Source organism: Lactuca serriola, chromosome 4 (genome assembly GCF_051521515.1).
Source record: "Lactuca serriola cultivar US96UC23 chromosome 4, Lser_US96UC23_V15, whole genome shotgun sequence".
Lineage (NCBI taxonomy): Eukaryota > Viridiplantae > Streptophyta > Magnoliopsida > Asterales > Asteraceae > Lactuca > Lactuca serriola.
Genome location: NC_136411.1, coordinates 141,932,016 through 141,952,969, shown reverse-complemented (window position 1 = coordinate 141,952,969; position 20,954 = coordinate 141,932,016).

Below are 20,954 nucleotides of genomic sequence, written 5' to 3'. Positions count from 1 at the left end.
CACATAATAACATATCATAATCATACTGTCAGACATATCTGGGTACCCGACCTACCCTCCGGTTTATCTCAACCGGCTACGGGGTCTAATCCACGCCTCCTACCACTATCACATAATATCATATCATACTAGTACATAAAGCATAACAGATAGTGGCATACCAGTCAATTATCACAAAGACAATCGTCTCTACTATAATCAGCTATTAGTGGGCCGACATTGGTGCCTTCGACGCACTTCTACTGGAAGGTAACTCACCTCGAATATCGGAAAGTAGCTGAAAATCCTCGGCTCCGACAATCAACCAAACTCAAGCTTCTATACATAAAAGATTTTCTTAATTACCATTTCATACTCATGACCCACTTAAGGGCCAACTTTGGTCAAAGTCAAAGTCAACATTCTGGTCAAACGCAACATTCTGAGTTGACTCAACTCGCCGAGTTGGCCCTTCAACTCGCCGAGTCCATGATCATAAAACCCTGAGATCGAGATCCAACTCGTCGGGTTCTTTCATGAACTCGTCGAGTTCCTCCTATCAACAGAATCGGGACTTTCCAAATCAACTCGTCGAGTCCGTCTTTGAACTCGTCGAGTCCTTCCTCTAACAAAATCGGGACACTTCGACTCAACTCGCCGAGTTCCTCTATGAAATCGTCGAGTTCTTTGGTCTATTAAGCCTTCTTAATGAATTGAGACATTATTCTTCGAATCTAAGTCCCATATTCCAGATCTGGATCGAATACACATCTAGGAGGGTAAAGTTTCCGGGTTTACCCAATAAGACCCATCCTAGAAGAAATGAGCTCTAATCCTAACTCACAATGGCTTAGATCTAACTCCAAAATCCATCAAAGCTTCAAGATAAGCAATGGGGTCATAGATCTGGACTCTAGGGACAGTTTGGTCACGTAAAGTTCCTATCTTTACTTGCATGCATGACCTACTTGGCTCAAAAGACCAAAAAGATGGTCTAAAAGTTGCATGGGACTTCCATGGCCATAAAGTTGGCACCTTTATCCCCTCAAGACTCTAGATCTGAAGGGTTTGCCCACATAGGACATCCAAATCCCAAAAACCAACATACTTGGACCAAAACATGAAGAAAGCATCCTAAAACAAGATCTAAGCATGTTATACACAAGGTATGAGATTTATACCTCAAATGAACCAGAAATGAATCCCAACTTCTGGATCTACTCTCCTCCTATACGTCCTTGCTCCTTCTTCAAGTACCTTCTTCTTCAAAATCACCAAGAATACACATAGTTGTCTCAAAACTCTCAAAAGCGAATTAGGGTTTCGAGGCTAGGGTTTGGGACAATGAAGGATGGAAATAAGGCCAGCTTATGGGGTTAAGGTGTTTAAATAGGGTGCAAAGCCCTCAAAATTAGGGTTTCATTCTGCCCGCCTACTCGTCGAGTTGAGGCTTCGCAACTCGTCGAGTAGGCTTCTTAACCCGCGTCCCAATCCATCTCTACTCGAATTTGGGGCCCCCCAACTCGTCGAATTTCTATACAAAAATGATTAATTATGAATGAAATATATACCAAGAACAAGACGTTACAAACACAATGGTTTCAAAATAATGAATGTCACTTATGGTTTTTAAGTTGAAGGGTTAAATCGGTTAATCCGTTTTCAAATCAGAAATCTCCTTGAACGATTAAAGAATACCATTGAAATTCATGCCAAATTTAAACTTTTAAAAACATTTCAAATGCCAAGAGTTATTACAATTTTTTTTTAAAAATAGTTTCATATCAGAGTATCCCAGAAATCCAAATCAAAATATGAGGAAGTGTACGGTCACACCTTCGCCTTCCCGCGATCATCAGAAATACCTAAAACAAAATCAGCAACTGTAAGCCCGAAGCTTAGTGAGTTCCCCTAAAATACCCATACACACAACGATACACATACAATAACAAACAACATACTATAGGTCCAATCATCCGTCGGGATGGGATACCTCAGGCCCTCAACCATCAGGTTGGAATGCCCACACACAACACATATATAACAGACACTATGGGTCCAATCATCCATCGGGATGGAATACCCCATGCCCTCAACCATCGGGTTGGAATGCTAACATACTATGGGTCCAATCAACCATCGGGTTGGAATGCCAACATACTATGGGTCCAATCAACCATCGGGTTGGAATACCCCAGGCCCTCAACCATCAGGTTGGAATGCAAACGTACTATGGGTCCAATCAACCATCGGGTTGGAATACCCCCATAACCAATCAAACATGTGTACCTATATCAGATAATCATATAACAATCTATAAAGACAACATACTAGGGTCCTATCATCCTCGGGATGGAATACCCTCAACTACCAATCAATCATGTGCACATATAACAGGTAATCTCCTAACAACATATAGACAGTCAGACCAAACTATAGGTCACTAAGCATAACCACATTCGACCTACCAGGATACCGATCTAACAGATCATGGCAACATATAACATCCTATCTACCAGGATACTGATCTCACGAATCATAACAACATATAACATCCTATCCACAAGGATACTGATTTAACGGATCATAACAGCATATAACATCCAACCTACCAGGATACTGATTTAACGGATCATAACAGCATATAACATCCTATCTACCAGGATACAGATCTAACAGATCATAACAATACTCGAGCATATAACATATCATAATAGCAATTAAAAAGGGCCGACCTTGGTGCCTTAAACCCCTGAGTATAGTGAGGAAAACTCACCTCACAAAGCCGATCCGAACTGAAGAATCGAACTCCTGAATCGCTGCCTCACCAAAGATCCTAAACTATCCAAATAACGAATGCTGAGTCAACATATGGGCTATCAATCCTGACTAAGGGGGTCCATATAGTCCATTTTGTCTTTTCTCTAATTTGGGCCAAGGCCCAATACCAAAATAAAACCCAACACTAGGTAGGCTTTCCAAGCCCACTAGTGGCCCATATTATTTGACTTCTGATGGCCCACTAAGGCCCAAAGAACCAAAATCCCTTGCATGGCCCAAACCGAGGCCTAAAACTTGCAAGTCCCATATCTGATAAGTACGCTGGGCGTACTCCTATGTATGCCGGGCGTACTAGCTAAATGGTGAGTACGTTGGGCGTACCTGCATGTACGCGCATCGTACTTTCCTGTTAAGTCACTTTCCCATTAAGTGCTTAATACTCCAATCCAGAAGCTACAATCACATATCCAAGTCCTTTCCAACGTCTTAATCCATAAAGTCACTGACTTGGTGACTTTGCATGACCCTAATAAGCCCAAACTCCAAAATAGCATTCCATTCTCATAGAAATGATCTTAACTCATGCATGAATCCAATAAGACATTCAATATGACAACTTTCTGCCTTAGGGACTCATTTTGAACTAAGAGTGGCAACTCTAAGTCCAACAATCGGATTTGAACAATAAAGTTCTATACTTGGGACCAAAATGAATTCAAAATCAAACTACACTAGATCTAAGCATTCTTGAGGAAAGTTATGAACTTTATACCTCCAAAGAGTCTCAAATGATGATGCTATTCCAAATATATAAGCTTAAACTTCCTAAGTCGTTCCATGCCAACTTCTTCTTTCCTCTTCCAAGCTTAAAAATCACCATGATGGCCTCTCAAGATCAAGATCAAACAAAAATGAAGGGATAAGACGTTCTAGGGTTTTTCTAAAGTTGGGGAGGCTGATAAGGGGCTAGGGTTCAAGTCATCATGTTCTTTATATAGTGCTTGACCATAAAATTAGGGTTTAGTGTCACTAAGCATACGCTGGGCGTACATCTCGTACACTGGGCGTACGCCTCCAACACCCGCGACCATTTAACCTTCTATGCTGGGCATACCCCAGCTTACGCTGGGCGTACTCACCCAGTTGCCACCTTTACAATGCATGGTCCTTTCTTTCCACTTCCTTCCAAACCCAGGGGCCAATAGTGACATAATTCAAATCTGAGGGATGAATTTGAAGCTACCTGAAAAATGGGATGTTACATTCGGGGTCCGTTTCACCCCTACCACTACCACATAATAACATATCATAATCATACTGTCAGACATATCTGGGTGCCCGACCTACCCTCCGGTTTATCTCAACCGGCTACGGGGTCTAATCCACCCCTCCTACCACTATCACATAATATCATATCATACTAGCACATAAAGCATAATAGATAGTGGCATACCAGTCAATTATCACAAAGACAATCGTCTCTACTATAATCAGCTATTAGTGGGCCGACATTGGTGCCTTCGACGCACTTCTACTGGAAGGTAACTCACCTCGAATATCAGAAAGTAGCTGAAAATCCTCGGCTCCGACAATCAACCAAACTCAAGCTTCTATACATAAAAGATTTTCTTAATTACCATTTCATACTCATGACCCACTTAAAGGTCAACTTTGGTCAAAGTCAAAGTCAACATTCTGGTCAAAGGCAACATTCTGAGTTGACTCAACTCGCCGAGTTGGCCCTTCAACTCGCCGAGTCCATGAATCATAAAACCCTGAAATCGCGATCCAACTCGTCGGGTTCTTTCATGAACTCGTCGAGTTCCTCCTATCAACAGAATCGGGACTTTCCAAATCAACTCGTCGAGTCCGTCTTTGAACTCGTCGATTCCTTCCTCTAACAGAATCGGGACACTTCGACTCAACTCGCCGAGTTCCTCTATGAAATCGTCGAGTTCTTTGGTCTATTAAGCCTTCTTAATGCATTGAGACATTATTCTTCGAATCTAAGTCCCATATTCCAGATCTGGATCGAATACACATCTAGGAGGGTAAAGTTTCCGGTTTTACCCAATAAGACCCATCCTAGAAGAAATGAGCTCTAATCCTGACTCACAATGGATTAGATCTAACTCCAATAGCCATCAAAGCTTCAAGAGAAGCAATGGGGTCATAGATCTGGACTCTAGGGACAGTTTGGTCACGTAAAGTTCGTATCTTTACTTGCATGCATGAACTACTTGGCTCAAAAGACCAAAAAGATGGTCTAAAAGTTGCATGGGACTTCCATGGCCATAAAGTTGGCACCTTTATCCCCTCAAGACCCTAGATCTGAAGGGTTTGCCCACATAGGACGTCCAAATCCCAAAAACCAACATACTTGGACCAAAACATGAAGAAAGCATCCTAAAACAAGATCTAAGCATGTTATACACAAGGTATGAGATTTATACCTCAGATGAACCAGAACTGAATCCCAACTTCTGGATCCACTCTCCTCCTATACGTCCTTGCTCCTTCTTCAAGTACTTTCTTCTTCAAAATCACCAAGAATACACATAGTTGTCTCAAAACTCTCAAAAGCGAATTAGGGTTTCGAGGCTAGGGTTTGGGACAATGAAGGATGGAATAAGGCCAGCTGATCGGGGTTAAGGTGTTTAAATAGGGTGCAAAGCCCTCAAAATTAGGGTTTCATTCTGCCCGCCTACTCGTCGAGTAGGCTTCTTAACCCGCGTCCCAATCCATCTCTACTCGAATTTGGGGCCCCCCAACTCGTCGAATTTCTATACAAAAATGATTAATTATGAATGAAATATATACCAAGAACAAGACGTTACAAACACAATGGTTTCAAAATAATGAATGTCACTTATGGTTTTTAAGTTGTAGGGTTAAATCGGTTAATCCGTTTTCAAATCAGAAATCTCTTTGTAAAATTTGGGACGACACAATTGCTATTAGACAATAGTTTTTTCTTCAAAATGGACTTCTATTTCTGATTCTATGATTCATTTTCGAGATCACTCTACATACTGAAAGATCACTTTACATCTTGAAAGTGACAAAACATAAACTTCGTTAGGTTGTATCTTTTTTTCTCAACTTTTATAATTACATTTGTTGAGTTTTAAATATATTTCCCAGACAACAACCATCCGATGCTCAAACTAGAAAATGGAAAAAAGAGAAAAAGAAATGATTAAAGAATACCATTGAAATTCATGCCAAATTTAAACTTTTAAAAACATTTCAAATGCCAAGAGTTATTACAATTTTTTTTTTTTCAAAATAGTTTCATATCAGAGTATCACAGAAATCCAAATCAAAATATGAGGAAGTGTACGGTCACGCCTTCGCCTTCCCGCGATCATCAGAAATACCTAAAACAAAATCAGCAACTGTAAGCCCGAAGCTTAGTGAGTTCCCCTAAAATACCCATACACACAACGATACACATACAATAACAAACAACATACTATAGGTCCAATCATCCGTCGGGATGGGATACCTCAGGCCCTCAACCATCGGGTTGGAATGCCCACACACAACACATATATAACAGACACTATGGGTCCAATCATCCATCGGGATGGAATATCCCATGCCCTCAACCATCGGGTTGGAATGCCAACATACTATGGGTCCAATCAACCATCGGGTTGGAATACCCCAGGCCCTCAACCATCGGGTTGGAATGCAAACGTACTATGGGTCCAATCAACCATCGGGTTGGAATACCCCCATAACCAATCAAACGTGTGTACCTATATCAGATAATCATATAACAATCTATAAAGACAACATACTAGGGTCCTATCATCCTCGGGATGGAATACCCTCAACTAACAATCAATCATGTGCACATATAACAAGTAATATCCTAACAACATACAAACAATCAGACTAAACTATAGGTCACTAAGCATAACCACATTCGACCTACCAGGATACCGATCTAACAGATCATGGCAACATATAACATCCTTTCTACTAGGATACTGATCTCATGAATCATAACAACATATAACATCCTATCTACAAGGATACTGATTTAACGGATCATAACAGCATATAACATCCAATCTACCAAGATACTGATTTAACGGATCATAACAACATATAACATCCTATCTACCAGGATACTGATCTAACGGATCATAACAATACTCGAGCATATAACATATCATAATAGCAATTCAAAAGGGCCGACCTTGGTGCCTTAAACCCCTGAGTATAGTGAGGAAAACTCACATCATAAAGCCGATCCGAACTGAAGAATCGAACTCCCGAATCGCTGCCTCACCAAATATCAATTTAAATCTTATTCGTTGGCAAAGCTGGTGGGGATTTTAAAATCCCAAGAAAAGATTGTTTTGCAAGAGAAGAATGTGGTCTCCAGTTTAGGGTCCTTGGCCCTCTTGTCCAAAAGCAAAAGTGTGGTAGATGATGAAGATCTCAACTTAGAAGATTATGATCTTACTTCTGAAGACTATGCAATGATGGTGTCGAATCCAAAGAAGTTCATTAAGAAAAGGTTCCCTACCAATAAGAACCGAAATTGGCAGGGAAGCTATAGTTCTGAAAAAGTTAGAGAGGAACCGAAGACAGAGGAACCAAAGCAAGAGGCGAAAGTTGATGGAGATTCAGGTGTGAACTGCTACTACTGTGGAGGAAAGAACCACTATGCGAAAGATTGCGTTCTAAAGAAAATGACAGAGAAGGATGAGGAAAAAGATGAAGAGGCGGTGTTGATGAAAAAAGCTGGAAGAGGTCAAGAGAAAGAAAGCTACTGCTAACCCTTCAATGAATGCTTTAATTGTGCAGGGTTCGGCAGCGGATGATGAGTTCGGTGGCGTGCAGGTCTGGTCAACCGACTCAGAGGATGATGAGGTCAAGAAGCCATCTCATGGAAAGGCATACGTTGCAAGAGGTGAAGGAAGTGGTGGGAAGTGTTTGATGGTGTCAGATGTATCACAAATGAGGGGATACAATACGGATGGTGGGAATGAAGACTCCAAGGAGCGAGAGGACCTATGCTTCACAGCAAAACCTCTCAGCGTGCAGTTCAATGAGCTAGATGAATTGATCAAGAAGGTACAATCCGTTTTTGTTTCATTTAAAGTCCCACAAAATTCGTATGAAAAAGAATTAAAAAGCTTAAATTCAAGAATCTCAAATCTAGATAGTAGTTTAACTCAAACACGGGTCACCAATTCTAACATAACTGACCAAATAAGCAGGGTGTCTTCCAAGAGTGAGGAACGGAGGATGTGGATAGAGCTGAAGGAGTCGGAGCTGATTAAATCCAAAGACGAAAACATTTATTTACAAAGAGACAATTTAAAACTTCTGAAACAAAGAAATGTTTTTTGTTTAATTGCTAAACGTCTTTATGCTAACATCACTCAACTTCATCTTAACTGTGAAATAGGGCAGAAAATTCATCGCATGATTTTGCCCTTCCTTGAGTTTAAGGAGGATGAAATCGACGCTGAAGCATATAATTGTGAAAGTGTAGTTTCATCTGATGATGTGAATCCGACTTATATATATGGTCTGGACAAAATTGAATCTTTTATAAAGTCCAAGGACCATAAGGACATGTTGAAAAATCTTTTGGATGAAAACGATAAACTGAAACTAAGGACCGAAACCATACAAAAGTTTGACTCATTGAATGCCAACTTGAGCTCAGAAATAAAATTGATGTTGAAAACGCGTCTGAGCTCAATGAGGATGATGATATGAGTGAAATTTTTGTAGAGGATGAAGTCGACTGTTCTGAGTTTGTCAAGAGCGAACCCAAAAACCACTAAAATCTTATTTCCGAAAATTCTGTGGAGTTCGCTCGTTTATCCCAAAATAAGTCCCCGATTCTTGAAGAAAAGGTCGTGGTGTACCAAAAGGTGAGAACTACACCAAATCAGGTGTATAAGATCACAGGAGTAACCGAACATCAAACAGCTGAACTCACCGCCATTGTAAACGAAGATAATGCAGATGGTTGTGATGAGTTTTTCTGGTCTGCTCCTATAGATAATGCAGACGAAACTGTTGGTCTGTCAGAGCGAACGTCCTGGAAAACCAAAGGTAGATATGTGCCAGAGCCACTAAACAAGCCTGACAACTTCGATGTGCCAAGTACTAGCGGTGCAAAAGAAGTTCCTGAAGAAGAAGTCACTCCTTCAAGCGAAACATCATCAGTTCAATGTGAACCGGCTGACAAAAAGCAAAAGCAAAAAAGCCAACATCCACCGACAGCCGAAGCAAGTAAAGGATCAAAAGCAGCAAAGGAATCTGAGAAAAAAAAGAATCTCTCAGAGCGAAAACAGTTCTGGCGATCTCAAAACGCCCATTTTTCTGATCATGACAGAAAGTCAGAGAAAAGTACTGTCAGGCCACAAGAAAGTAATAACAACCGAAGGGAAAGGTTCGGTTCAGAGAACACCAGCTACCGAAAGCATAGGTTCGGTTCCGAGAGCAAAAGCTACCAAGGTTCAAGGTTCGGTCCCACTAATGACCAAAAACAAAAGGGCCACCTAGAACCTCAAGTCAAGAAAACTTCTCAGGCTAAATTCTCTCATTCTAATTCTTCTCAACCCCATTCTAAATCCAATTCTGTTCAAACTCAAAATCCAAAATCTTCAACAGATTTGAAAGGAAAATCGAAGGTTTCCTTAGTCAAGAATGATCAAAAGCATTCTAAGGCCCAAACGCCTGAACCTGAATCCAAACCGACTGTAACAAATCCCAACAAAATTAAAGTTTTCACTATTAAGAAGAAAGATGAAACAACTTTAATAAAAAGAACATATCTTGTTGAAATTTCTCTTGCTATTCCTGTTCCTGTGAAAGGCTCACGTGGACCCAAGAAACTTTGGGTTCCTAAATCTGCTTGATTTTTGCAGGTTATCAGTGACGAGCAGTTCGACGAAGAATGGTATATTGACAGTGGCTGCTCACGTCACATGACAAGAAGGAAGGAAGAGTTGAGGGAATTCCGATCTCTTCCAAACAGCGGGAATGTCAAGTTTGGGAAAAAATCTTATGGCACGATAAAATGTTATGGGATAATAACAAATGGAGACTTCACGATTAGAAAAGTTGCATATGTTGAAGGACTACAGCGTAACCTCATAAGTGTATCTCAACTTGTTGGAGGTACCGGTCTTAAAGTTTCGTTTGATGATGAGGGTTCGGAAATAATAGAGAAGAAAAAAAAAAGAGTGATTCTCAAATCAGAGCGCAAAGGCGAAATGTTTCCTCTCAATCTCAAATCTATCAAAGGAAATCCAGCTGTCTGTTTATTATCCAAAGCACATTCTGATGAAAGCTGGTTGTGGCACCGAAGGCTCTCCCATCTCAATTTCAAGGATATCAACAAACTTGTCACAGGAGGTCATGTTCGGGGTATTCCATTGCTCAAGTTTGATCGAGAACACTTGTGTGCTGCATGTGAAATGGGGAAGCAGAGTCGTCAAAGTCACCCATCCATAATAAACACTAAAGTCGTTGAACCACTTGAGTTAATTCACATTGACTTGTGTGGTCCCTCATCTATTGAAAGCATTGGCGGTAGCAAGTATATTCTTGTTATCGTTGATGACTTTTCACATTTTACATGGGTGTTCTTTCTGAAGCACAAATCTGAGGCAACTCTCAAGCTAAAGATGTTTATCAAGCAGGTTGAAGTGCAGTTGAAGAAAGTTGTTCGCAACATCAGAAGCGACAATGGGTTGGAGTTCAAGAATAGAGAATTTGAAGAATTTTTAGCAGAAAAAGGAACCAGTCACAACTTCTCAGCTCCCTACACCCCTCAACAAAACGGGATTGTCGAAAGACGAAACCGATCTTTGTGTGAGGCGGCCCGAACCATGCTAAGTTATGCTTCTCTACCTCTATATTTCTGGGCTGATGCTATTGCTGCAGCTTGTTTTACGCAGAACAGGTCCTATCTCAATAAGCGTTTCACTCTTACTCCTTATGAGATCATCAACAACAGAAAGCCAAATGTCAAATTCTTCCACGTATTCGGCTCACGATGCTTTATCTTCAATTCTAAAGAACATCGTAACAAGTTCGACGTAAAAGCCGATGAAGGGATTTTTCTGGGATATTCTCTCACTTCAAAAGCATACAGGGTTTTAAAAAAGCGTTCGAGGAAGATTGAAGAAACGTATTATGTAACTTTCGATGACAGTTATGTCAAGAAGCTGAAGGCCATGGAAGAGTCAGTTGGAGAAATCTTCTCTCAAACAGGCCAAGTCACAGCCTCAGTTGCCAATTTATTTGAGCAGTTTGTGGAGTTATTCGATGAACCAGAGAAGGCTACTCTCTCAGAAGCCAATGCAGCAGACAACAAAGTTGACCATCTGAAGCAAATCGTCGATGACGCTGCCAAACGACTGGGTGAAGGAGAATCAGTTCCAAATGAACCTTCTCCGCACAGTGCTTCAGTTGAGGGGGGAGAATCCATCTTCTTCAAAATTGCCGAGTTCACAAGTTGAGGGGGAGAACTCTTCTCCAGCTACTCCCAAAAGCTCTACTGCACCCGAAGGTACTGTTGCTCCCGAAAGCTCAAATACACCCGAAACTCCTGTAGCATCGGAAAGTCAAGATACACCTGAAAGCTCATCAGTCGAGGGGGAGAATGCCGATATGTTTTATGATGATGACAGTCAATCTGAATTAGAAGAGATGGTAAATGCTAAATTGGATCCATCTTATGATCCAAATTACCCTCCTCTTGTCAAATGGACTAGAGATCATCCTGTTTCACAGGTTATGGGTAATGTCTCTGAAAAGGTCTTGACCCGATCTCAACTGAAGGCAAAACAAACTTCTTTGTTCTCAAAAGTAGAGTTCTGCATGTTTAATTCTTTCGTCTCCAAAGTTGAACCAAAGACAGTAAACACTGCTCTTGATCACTCTGATTGGGTTCAAGCTATGCAAGACGAACTTAATGAGTTCGAAAGAAATAAAGTTTGGCGCCTCATTCCAACTCCTCAAGATGGCTCGGTCGTTGGTCTCAAATGGGTCTTTAGAAATAAAATGGACAAGGAAGGCAATGTAATAAGAAACAAAGCTCGTCTAGTTGTGAAAGGATACTGCCAGGAGGAAGGAATCGATTATGAGGAAACTTTTGCTCCTGTAGCTAGGCTGGAATCTGTTCAAATATTTCTTGCCTATGCTGCACACAAGAACTTTGAGGTCTACCAAATGGACGTAAAGTGCGCATTTCTAAATGGAGAACTTGAAGAAACGGTATACGTGGAGCAACCTCCGGGGTTCGTCAATGAAAAGTACCCCAATCACTGCTATATTCTGGATAAAGCGGTTTATGGACTGAAACAAGCACCTAGGGCCTGGTATGAAACGCTAACTAAGTTTTTAAAGATGTCCAAATTCAAACAAGGTTCGGTTGACCCAACCTTCTTTTGTAAGAAGGAAGGTAACAACCTTATGATTGTTCAAATCTACGTCGATGATATCATCTTTGGCTCAACGAATCCTAGCTTAACAGCTGAATTCAGAAAGCTGATGGAGACTAAATTTGAAATGATCTCAATGGGTCCGATTAACTTCTTTCTTGGTTTAAATATTAGACAGGGACCCGAAGGCATCTTTATTAACCAGGAAGCCTACACCAAGACTCTCCTTGCTAAATTCGGCATGATGGGAGACTCAAATGTTAAAGTTCCAATGGCGTTCGGCACCAAGCTTACTCCATCCTTGGATAAGCCAGCAGTCGATATTACGCTATATCGCCAGATGATTGGTTCTCTAATGTACCTTACTACAAGCAGGCCTGATATAATGTTTTCTGTTTGTTACTGTGCTAGATTTCAGGCGAATCCTCGTGAACCTCATATGCTTGCAGTGAAGAACATTCTCTGATATCTGAAACGAACTACCTCTCTTGGCTTATGGTATCCATCAAACTCAGGTTTCTTCGTTCAAGCCTACTTAGATGCAGACCTTGGAGGTTGTGGACTAGACAGGAAAAGCACCACAGGAGGCTGCCAATTCCTTGACGGGAAGTTGGTTAGCTGGGAATCAAAGAAACAGACTTGTGTATCTTTGTCTACTGTTGAAGCTGAATACATCGCAGCTGCCTCCTGCACATCTCAAGTGATTTGGATCCAAAGCCAGCTCCGGGACTATGGACTCAATATGAAAAAGATCCCACTATATTGCGACTCTGAAAGTGCAATTAGGATCTGTCATAACCCAGTGCAACACTCCAAGACTAAGCACATAGCACTGAGCTATCACTTCATTAAGGATCATGTGGAAGATGGGAACGTCGAAATTCATTTTGTTCGAACCACTGATCAACTGGCCGACATCTTTACCAAAGCTCTTCCTGAAGCTTCTTTCAACAAAATTCTACAAGGGCTTGGAATGATGGAATCGGAGTCAGTACCAAAAATTACCTCTCAAGATCAAAAGGAAGAAGTGAAATAGACCGAACGCTCGGGTTCGGGTCTTGTTCTGGTGTACCGAAATAAACCGAACGCTCGGGTTCGGTTGTATCATTTGATCTTCGCCTACCACTCAAAGGTAGTTTCTTTGGTTGTAAATCTTTTGTATTATTTTTCCAAATTCGTTTATCTTATTGTCAAAGTTCTTTTCTTTTTCAACCTTTTTTTTGGCAACCGAAATAGACCGAACGTTCGGGTTCGGTTCCACAATTTTTCTCACCCGAAATAAACCGAATGCTCGGGTTCGGTTCCAAAATTTTCTCAACCGAAATAAACCGAACGCTCGGGTTTGGTTCCAACATTTTTTTATTAATTTTTTTTATGTCTTATTTTCCTTTTTCTCAAAAATCCCAAAAATATTTTTTATTATTTTTTTATTTTTTTTATTATTTTTTAAAATTCAAAAACTCCAAAAATATTTTTTTTATCTTTTATTTTAGTTTTGGCTCTTATCTTTTTGTGGTTAACTTATTTCACTAGCTAAGTGTCCCTAGAAGCATGCTGCTGTATGTGTCCAAACCCTCACCTGATTCTGAATAATAGCCTTACTGACTTGGTACAAACAAACCTTGTCTACCCAATTAGGCTCTCATATTTATTCTAATCATGAGCTACCTAACTCTCTTCTCACATGAGATAAGAGTTTTCTGCTTAGTCCTTATTTTTCACAGCAGAGGTTCTTTGGTTTCTTTACACCATCTACATTACTTTTTCTCCATCTCATTCGTTTCACAAACGTAACCCTTGAGACTCTCAGACATTACCACTGAGGTTTATGGTTGCAAACTTTCTGTGTTCATGATCTTAGCTTCGTGTCACTACGTGCTAAGTGAAACCCACAATTCAATACCTACTATGCATTGACGGTGAACAATTAACTTGCTCTAGCTTTCACTAATGAATTGACAGACTTATCCATGGGGGTACAACATGAAATCTCTATTTTTCTTTTGTGTGATTCCTATGAAATTGTTAAATCCAATAACATTTCTTCCCTTGGGATCCAGTTTTAATTTTTTTTGAGATTTCATATATATTAGTTTACCTTACCACTTATATTATCTCCAACCTACTTGTTCAACAGACTACACTGGTCTCACAAGTACTTTGTTCGATTTCTATCTTATATCAAGATCAGGAATTATGAATCGAAGTGAAAGCCACCCCAAAAGCCTAATTAAAAGAAGCCTTTCAACACTTCTTAATAAGTGTCTGATCGGTATTCAACGGGAAACCACACAAACACTTTAAATTCTCTCTTGACTTTGTAGGAAGAGATTCGTGCCCGGGATCCATTGTTTCGTGTCTTTATTGACATCACATAATCCCTCAAAAATGTTGCTTTATTTCTTTTTCTTTTACACACTCAGCACAAAAATCTTTTTGATTTTCCAAAATTCTGGTTTCATTAATTCTAAGGAATTTTAATTGGATTGGTTGTTATAAAAGGTTGTGGTTAATATTGATCCACGTGGGGATTTTACTTTAAAGATGCCGTTAATCTCTAACGGGATAAGATGACGAAATGATGACTTAGGCGGGAGTCCAATCGATTTGATTTCAAACGGCGCAACAGGGAAACGCATGCGAAAAGGAACCGTTTCATCTCCAAACGGCGCCTGATGGGAAGGCGTGTGATTAGGGACTGACACTCTCTCTCTTGCGTGATCATCGGCACACCCAACTGTCACGCGTCAGTCACCTCCGAAAAACCCTTCGTTTTCAATCAAAGATTTGGGAAAGATTTTTCTCTCTCCTTTACCCACAGTATAAAAGGCAATGTGATCCACCGTTTACCTCTTTACTGCACCTATATTACCAGAGAGCAAGAAAATCCTCTAACCCTCTACTGTTCATCATCTCTCCCACTTTCATCTCAACAATGGCGGATTCTTCATCTGTTCACGCAACTTCTCACATCTTGCCCATTCGTCCCCAGCAGAGTTTGATCATTGATCTCACTCCTCAGGCGTACGACGCTTTCATGTTTCCCATCATCGAATGCCTGAAGTTCTCGCCAATCGCTCCTGCTCTTACCAGGGCTGAAGCTGTTCCAATGGAGTTCCTATCACAAATCATTGCCACGGATCACTACGACAAGGTCGTCGACAGGATTTTCTTCGATGTATTTGAGCACAAGGCGTCGATTTCAAAGCAAAGGTTTTGTACGCTGTTAGGGTTTGAACCTGATTCTTCGAGGGTTAATCCGGAAACCATTCCAATGGGTCATCTGTTCAACATGTTCTACACCATGGGGTACACTGAGGTGCTCACTACAGTCACGAAATTCAAAAAGTCATGCCTGCCCCCTCAGTGGAATGAGATGTTCACTGTTCTTTTCAAGGGCTTATCTGAACGAAGTGCTGGATCCGATGGGGCAAGTCGTTTATTTCTCTCAATCATGTACGGGATCTACAATGGCATCAACATGGACTACGGGTCGGTCCTATGGCAACAACTCATTCAGAGTCTCTCTTCTACTTCTCGAAACTCAGAGATTTCTTATGCCCGGTTCTGGACTATTGTCACGAAATGGGTGATGGACAAGTACCACGTCCCCATTGTCGCTGATGCTCCAATGTCTTCGATTGGTACTTTCCATACCACGAAGGTCATTGTGTCGGATGCTTCGAAATTTCCCTTCAACGGGTCTATCCCGGAAACGATGTATGGTGATGTTCCTGCTGAAAGCCGGATTATCAGAATGTACAAGGAGTTCAAACGTTCTGGTCCGAGGGATCTTACTCCAGAGATGCTGAAATCAATTCATGACGCTGACAAGCCTGCTTCTAGAGGCAAGAAGGCTGATAAGGGAAAACAGGTGGCAAAGGGAGTAAAAGGCCCATCTCCCAAGAAAATGAAAACCACTAAGGCTGCTCAGTCTCCACCACAGAAGAGGAGAAAAACCCAACCGAGATGAAAGCTGATTATCGCTTCATCCTCAAGTAAATCTGAGGACGAGGGTTCTGATTCAGATGGATCTCACCGTGGCAACACCCCACTACGTTTGCCTACACCAGAGATTCACATCTCTACTTCTCCAATTTCCTCTCCACCCGTTACAATTCCTTTTTCCATTCCCCCCATAACCTCCACCACTCAAATACCACCTACTTCCATCCCAATACCACCTCCAATCTTTACCGAACCAACAACCGAACACACCACCCAACCCGAAACTACTACTACCACCGAGCCTCCAGTTTCACCACCACCATCTTCTCCTGCTCATGCTTTAGAGGATGAAGAACCACTCCTTGAAGGGGAGAATATGACTTTTGATTCGGTCTATTACAGTCCGTTTCAAGTTCAGAGTGACGATGATGACGATGCTCCTGTCACAAAGAGGCATCTCAAAGAGCTCCATGACAAAATCGATTCGCTCATCGCCTCATCTTCCACATCTCAGTCCTCCATATCTGAAGCTGCCATTCAGAAAATTGTTGACGCTTTCTCCAAAGCTCATCAAGTTTCTATCGATTCCGCCACTGCAGCCATAGACGCCTCAACCAAAGCTTGTGAGGCAGCGACCGAAAAAGTCGATAAACTATTCACTGATGCTTCTTCCTTGTTGAAATCTTTATAGGAAAGTGCTGAAGCCACCAAGACTACACTGGAACCCATTATCAACCAGTTGGCTACATCAGTCGATTCTGAGCTGAAGTCGTTCGCTTCACTTAGACAATCTATTTCTAATGACAACTCAGCTTTCAGAACAACCATTGAGGAATGTCTCTCCAAGCTTCAAGAAGACTTAGCTGCCGAGAACACTCTAATGGATGCTCTCGCAAGGAAGACTACTGCTCTGAAGGTCAAGAGTACTCAACTCTCCAACTGTCAACAGGAGATTGACTCTCTTCGATCTGAAAGAGAGGTGGTTAAATCGTGTGCTTCGAATGTCCACTCTGCTATCTCAAACATCCTTGAAGCACATGACCCAATCATCAATTATTCAGTACACCGTACCCTTGCAGAGAAGCTTGCTCCCGCCCTTTCTCTTTTGAGCAAACTTGAAGGGCTCCTTGATTTCGTGTCCATTCCGAAACAAGGGGGAGAAAAAGAACAAGTGTCTCAACCACCTCCTACATCAACAACAACTCACACAACCGAACCTCCTCCAGTAGGCCAAGCCTCCGGTTCTGGTGTGAAAAACAAAGGCAAAAACATTGCTGAGGAGAGTGATGAAGATGATAAAGAGACGATTGCCGACATTCTGAAGCCGCAAAGTCGAGATAAAGAGGCTGACATCAGTGCTCGTGTGGCTAGAGAGGCTGAAGAAGCCGAAAGAAGACAGAAAGAAGCCCACGATCTTCTCGAGAGCAGAAAACTCTTTTTCCTCCGTGGACTCTTGAGAGGCTGATTAAAGAAGCCATCGAAACACCAAGTATCTTGTGGCTAGAACCTGTGATCTCTTTAGATTGTTCTAACACTGTCGACTCTCAGTTCGACATGCCACTGACCCGAAAAGCGTTTGTTTTTCACGCCTTTGACAACATTGCTGAGTTCCCCCATCCTCATCCACAGGTTGATCGGGACTTAGTTGAATTTTATCTGAGGGCAGCTCAACCTCAATACCAAACTTGGAGCGCTCAGAAAATCATTAATGTTCGGGTCCTGAAGCCATATAGGGAAGGTAACTTCACCAACGTTCGGTTCAAGGTACTAAGGGGATCTGCCAAAGCCGAACATGCCATCTCACTTGCAGATCTTCCCAACCTGAATCCCCATGATTGGATTATCTTGCACAACACCCTTCTTACAAATGAAGCTGAATATGGTCCGATCATCGACCACTTTAAGAGGATGCTTGTTTGCTATATCATGGAAGTTGCTTTGATGGATCAGGAGATTGCGAGCGTATTCAAGAAGAAGCCCACCATATCTCCTGTTGGCTCTGCCAGTGATCTCAACATGATGCAGATGGGGAAGATTGACCCAAAGAGAAACTCTGTCATGTTTACCAGGAACGAAGGACAGAAATGTCTTTTCGCCTTGGCAGACAAACATCTCTACACCACTGCCTGTTTGGAACACATTCTAGGGATCATCCATCGATGCAAGCAGAACACAACGGATGATGTAAAGTACTTTGATGATATGATTCAATGGTACATTCGGTTCAGACAGACAATCCTTGCACTTATCATACGTCTGTTTGATACAGTAAAGAAGGCTCTCGCTGCTGGCCCAAGAAAGAAGAAGAAGTAGTCTCGCTCCAATTTTACGCAAAGGGGGAGATTGTTGGGTTGTATTTTGTGTTGTGTCTATTGGGCTCGTTAGCTAGTCCAATATGTATCTCCGGTATGGGCCTGTCCATCCGTGAGTTTTGTAGGGTTTAGTATAAATAGATGCTTGCATGCATCCTAGAAAGGAAGGACGATCAGTAACGATTAGAGATTTATTGTTTAGCAAATTTATCGTTCTTGTTTTGTAACCCTAGAATCCTCTACAGCGGAAGTTCTTAGTCGAGCTCTGCTGAGGATCGAGTAATCTAATCATTCGACACATCTTGACTCATATTTGTGTTTTGTTTACTGTTTTTACGTTCATCGCATACCTGTTACAAAGATCTAATCGATCAAAAAGTTAATTAATATCTCATCAGTTACAAACATAATGGTTTCAAAATAATGAATGTCACTTATGGTTTTTAAGTTGAAGGGTTAAATCGGTTAATCCGTTTTCAAATCAGAAATCTCTTTGTAAAATTTGGGACGACACAATTGCTATTAGACAATAGTTTTTTCTTCAAAATGGACTTCTATTTCTGATTCTATGATTCATTTTCGAGATCACTCTACATACTGAAAGATCACTTTACATCTTGAAAGTGACAAAACATAAACTTCGTTAGGTTGTATCTTTTTTTCTCAACTTTTATAATTACATTTGTTGAGTTTTAAATATATTTCCCAGACAACAACCATCCGATGCTTAAACTAGAAAATGGAAAAAAGAGAAAAAGAAATGATTAAAGAATACCATTGAAATTCATGCCAAATTTAAACTTTTAAAAACATTTCAAATGCCAAGAGTTATTACAATTTTTTTTTTTCAAAATAGTTTCATATCAGAGTATCCCAGAAATCCAAATCAAAATATGAGGAAGTGTACGGTCACGCCTTCGCCTTCCCGCGATCATCAGAAATACCTAAAACAAAATCAGCAACTGTAAGCCCGAAGCTTAGTGAGTTCCCCTAAAATACCCATACACACAACGATACACATACAATAACAAACAACATACTATAGGTCCAATCATCCGTCGGGATGGGATACCTCAGGCCCTCAACCATCGGGTTGGAATGCCCACACACAACACATATATAACAGACACTATGGGTCCAATCATCCATCGGGATGGAATACCCCATGCCCTCAACCATCGGGTTGGAATGCCAACATACTATGGGTCCAATCAACCATCGGGTTGGAATGCCAACATACTATGGGTCCAATCAACCATCGGGTTGGAATACCCCAGGCCCTCAACCATCGGGTTGGAATGCAAACGTACTATGGGTCCAATCAACCATCGGGTTGGAATACCCCCATAACCAATCAAACATGTGTACCTATATCAAATAATCATATAACAATCTATAAAGACAACATACTAAGGTCCTATCATCCTCGGGATGGAATACCCTCAACTACCAATCAATCATGTGCACATATAACATGTAATCTCCTAACAACATACAGACAGTCAGACCAAACTATAGGTCACTAAGCATAACCACATTCGACCTACCAGGATACCGATCTAACAGATCATGGCAACATATAACATCCTATCTACCAGGATACTGATCTCACGAATCATAACAACATATAACATCCTATCTACAAGGATACTGATTTAACAGATCATAACAACATATAACATCCAATCTACCAGGATACTGATTTAACGGATCATAACAACATATAACATCCTATCTACCAGGATACTGATCTAACGGATCATAACAATACTCGAGCATATAACATATCATAATAGCAATTCAAAAGGGCCGACCTTGGTGCCTTAAACCCCTGAGTATAGTGAGGAAAACTCACCTCACAAAGCCGATCCGAACTGAAGAATCGAACTCCCGAATCGCTGCCTCACCAAAGATCCCAAACTATCCAAATAACGAATGCTGAGTCAACATATGGGCTATCAATCCTGACTAAGGTGGTCCATATAGTCCATTTTGTCTTTTCTCTAATTTGGGCCAAGGCCCAATACCAAAACAAAACCCAACACTAGGTAGGCTTTCCAAGCCTACTAGTGGCCCATATTATTTGACTTCTGATGGCCCACTAAGGCCCAAAGAACCAAAATCCCTTGCATGGCCCAAACCGAGGCCTAAAACTTGCAAGTCTCATATCTGATGAGTACGTTGGGCGTACTCCTATGTATGCCGGGCGTACTAGCTAAATGGTGAGTACGTTGGGCGTACCTGCATGTACGCTCATCGTACTTTCCTGTTAAGTCACTTTCCCATTAAGTGCTTAATACTCCAATCCAGAAGCTACAATCACATATCCAAGTCCTTTCCAACGTCTTAATCCATAAAGTCACTGACTTGGTGACTTTGCATGACCCTAATAAGCCCAAACTCCAAAATAGCATTCCATTCTCATAGAAATGATCTTAACTCATGCATGAATCCAATAAGACATTCAATATGACAACTTTCTGCCTTAGGGACTCATTTTGAT